Consider the following 4,323-nt stretch of genomic DNA (forward strand, 5'->3'; position numbering starts at 1 on the left):
TGGACAACTGTCCCAAAATAACACATGATATATTTTCTCTGCTACTGCGCATTAATTGCTATAAGCAGTGTTATCTTTCTACGAATTTGTATGTCTTTGAGGTTTTAATGATATTGTATAAACCGCCAATAGGTGACAAAGCAGTGTCATCTTTCTACTTAAGAGTGGAACTTGTATGTCTTTGCGGTTTTAATGATATTGTATAAACCGCCAATAGATGCCTCACACATGAGTAGAACCCCCAATATGATGCATATATGCATAAAAAGTTATGAGTAGAACTTGTATGTCTTTGCGGTTATAATGATATTGTATAAACCGCCAATAGATGCCACACACGAGTAGAACCCCCAATATGATGCATATCTGCATAAAAAGTAAATATATTAGAAGTACGTATATGCTTCGGATTGTTTCTGCGCATTCTTAGAGAAGTGAATTCTTATTCCCTTTTCTTCTTTTCTTAATGACTTTTTCGTGAGTGTTCTCGTATATCTTTTATATTGCTCCCTTTCTCTTTTAATGCCATTGGAAAGTTTATTCGAACACAGCACAGAGTACTGCCTTAAACCAAGCTTCAGAGTCTAGAATACTAACCCAATTGGTTATCCACGACCAGCTGAATCTTTTCGGTTTGTATATTGCGAGCCACATGGTGCAAGGAAGCTGCAATGGAGAAATGCATATAACACGTTAATCAAAATAAATAATCATATATATATGATTGGCCACAAGAATGCATCTTCATTATTATATATATATATATATATATATATATATGATTGGCCACAAGAATGCATCTTCATTATTACAGAGTCAAGAATGACTCAAGCAAGGTTTGTATATTGCGAGCCACATGGTGCAAGGAAGCTGCAATGGGGAAATGAATATGACACGTTAATCAAAATATATATATATATGATTGGCGACAAGAATGCATCTTCATTATTACAGAGTAAAGAATGAGTCAAGCAAGGTCAATAAACTAAACGTGATGAAAGTCTTGTCTTCATTCTTATGGAGTACTTACAAAGTAAGTTGTTGGAGAAAAAGCAAATCCTCCAAAGAACCCAAGCAGACTCCCAAAGAAAGAAATGATATGGCAACGAAGCAAGTTAGAGCTGGCATTAAGAAAGAGTGAGTTAGAACAATATTTCATTCAGAGAAAGTAATTTAAATGGTTTGTGAGAATGCAAAGTTTCTGCTTATTTTTCAGTAAGACCGATTCCACTTACCGACGTAGGTTGAGCGAGAAACCAAACGAAGCGGAAGTCCTGGAGTAAAGTGAAGTTTCTTGACCAGCACTGTTTCCATCATATCAAATACTCGGATAGCAAAAATCTACGAGAAACACTAAACAATTTCAGAACCTCAATAAGTTACATTGGTATTTACGAAGCTGTGCCTCGAAATGAAAAATTGACGTAGATGGTTCTTGGCACCCACTTAAATTCATTAATTCAAGTAAAAAGATTTCTGGAACTGCGAGAAAAATGCATTTTTGTACTATGTTATAATCCATTAATGTGAGCCAATTACTATAAACAGCAAAATATTAGAGTATACCTGATAGCCTCCAATCATATGGACTGCCACCATCATATTGGCCATTGCAATAAGCCATGTGGGCGTTCGAAGTGTAAGAAGAATATCGTCCTCAACGGAATTTCCGAAGGTCCAATATCCCACTATTGCAGCTGGAAAAAAACAGAGAGCAACTATAATATATGCAGAAACAACTCCTCGCCACATAGGGATCTTGGATGGCATCCCTGGTTTCAAAGGAATAGTAGCTTGGATCTCTAAGACTACATTATGTCCTGCATAAGCAAAGGCAACGTCTCCCAAGGCATTGAACACATTAAAGACAACATTCTTAGTTGATGTGTTTGGAATACCATAATCCACATCTGGCGATCGTCCTTTATGAGCAGAGGCTACCCAAGCAATTGTAGAGTAGCTGAGCAGTCCAATCGGAGTAAAATCAGTGTGGCTCCACAAAGAACACATACTTTCTTATATTAATTTTGCATAGTTGCCGAGAGAAAGGAGAAGAAATGTCATTAGCTACGTGAAATTCAACTCTTTAGCCAAATAAAAATAATGTGTTGGGAAAAAGTTGATACATTTAATTAATGATTGAAAGGCAGGGGAGGAAAGCACATGCATTTCAATGACCTAATGCAAAATATATAAGAAACCCACTTACTAAATATAAAATCATGACAAACTCTAACTTGATATTCCTTTTCTCCAACTAAATCATATTTAACAAACTCACTCTAATATTAGACTAGACTTACATCAGCTTATCTCTCCATGCACTGTAATATTGAACTCCACTTACCACAGCTTATCTCTCTATGTATGGCATGGAGTAATTTACTATTTCCAACAATTAAAGCAGAAAACCAGTGTGCAAACGCAACCAATATTTTCCAGACACTCAAATTACAAAGGCAGCATTTACTTCTAGCCACGACTCTCAAAAGCATACCTTAGAGACATGACCGCGGCAGCCAGCGAAATTCCAGTAATTGAATTGAAATTGGGTAGTTGTGCTAGCACAAAATGGACTGAACCAAAAATAGCGATGAAGTATGACGCCCTTGTTTGATTACAACTTGGACAAACAATATCATGAAACTTCTTCAATGATTTTCCCCCAGCAACCATGTAGACTATATCAACACCAACTTCAACCATCAATTGCTGTGGAACAACAATCCATAAACCGAGTTTTTCGCCAAAAGCTTCGTGCCCCAACTCATGATACCGATCAAAACGTTTTCCTGGAATCATCTTATGCATTTCAACCATCTGCCAAAGTGTATATAGGGTAATTACCCATGATAGGATAAGCACTACAACACCCGGGCCCCTGCAAAAACCATCGAGACTGTTCAGAAATGTAGTGAGATAATCCTGATGAATGATGTGTATTCAAATTTGACTAAATATTTCTATCACAAAAATATAAAATCTACCATAAAGTACGATAAACATGCTAGCATTTTAAAGCAGACTGTTCAGAAATGTAGTGAGACAATCCTGATGAATGACGTGTATTAAAATTTGACTAAATATATCCATCACAAAAACATAAAATCTAGCATAAAGTACAATAAACATGCTAGCGTTTTGATAGCTCTCCTGAAAACATAAATGGAAGCTGCCGCCTACATCTATCACAAAAACATAAAATCTAGCATAAAGTACAATAAACATGCTAGCGTTTTGATAGCTCTCCTGAAAACATAAATGGAAGCTGCCACCTACAGAGTCAGTCCATGGCAATGACTAAATGTGTGAGAAAGAGTTGCATATAGTGTGTCATCACTGTACGTTTCCAGAAAACTCTATAGTAAAAGTTGATGAATTTACCATCCTAAGCTTGCCATCGCAGAGGGCAAGCTGAGGACTCCAGCCCCCACCATGGCAGTGACATTGTGGAATGTTGAGTACCACCACTTGGCATGACGAGGTGATGTAATTGGCAGCCAATCCTCGTCAGATTTTCCAGTTGTTTTAGTCCCTCTGGTGCCTTTTGCATGTTCCTGCGAGAAGTACTACAACCATCTTCAAAACTTAACAAATAAAAAGCATGGAAGACAAGCTTCAGATTTCTGCACTTCAGTTAGCACTTACAAGGAAAAAAGAAAAAATAATAATAATTCCATTGTCCGAGAGAAGAGGATAAGTTCTCTAATTAAAGCTTAGAAAATAATAAAGTGTTCTATGGTTCGAATAAGTAGATGAGTTTTGAAGTTATCACGGAATTTTAGATGATAAACTTATCTATGGAAGACGAAATTGCAACGGTTAAATTAGTGTTACATAAAAATTTGAATTAAATAAACGGGCTAAATTCTTGTGATATAAAAGCGCACTTTATTAAACGTTTAGGACGATTTCTTTTTTTTTTCTGTCATCTGCATTATAAAATATCAGAATTTAGATAGATTCAGAACTCTGCCTATTTTAATTCAAATTACAAACTTACGATGGGAACGACGTTTAATTTATATCATAAAGATACGTCCGTTTCCTTTTCTATTAATTAGAGCATGAGTAAATTTGACTGGATCACAGAAATAGAAACAATTTAGTAGGGGTGCTTTTGATATTAAGTTTTAGTAATTTGTAATTTTGTCAAGTTATGTTGTGATATTTTTATAGTTTGAGTGGGTTTAATAGTTAACATCATGTGTTTTATTTTAAAAGGTAATAAGTTTAAAACCAGATAGATAGAATATATATGTCTTAAAGTGGTTTAGATACCAAGTTTCAGCAACCGATAGTTTTGTCATGATATGATGTAAC

The 4,323-nt window shown here is 35.6% G+C and overlaps 1 pseudogene; it reads right to left on the reverse strand.

Annotated features, from left to right (window-relative positions):
* Window positions 1-269: 269 nt before the first annotated feature.
* On the reverse strand, window positions 270-3,499 carry LOC149264803 (lysine histidine transporter 2-like; annotated as a pseudogene).
* Between the last annotated feature and the right edge of the window lie 824 nt (window positions 3,500-4,323).

Source organism: Pinus tabuliformis, chromosome 6 (assembly GCF_031772625.1).
Source record: "Pinus tabuliformis cultivar Carrire ecotype Pingquan chromosome 6, CPIR1, whole genome shotgun sequence".
Lineage (NCBI taxonomy): Eukaryota > Viridiplantae > Streptophyta > Pinopsida > Pinales > Pinaceae > Pinus > Pinus tabuliformis.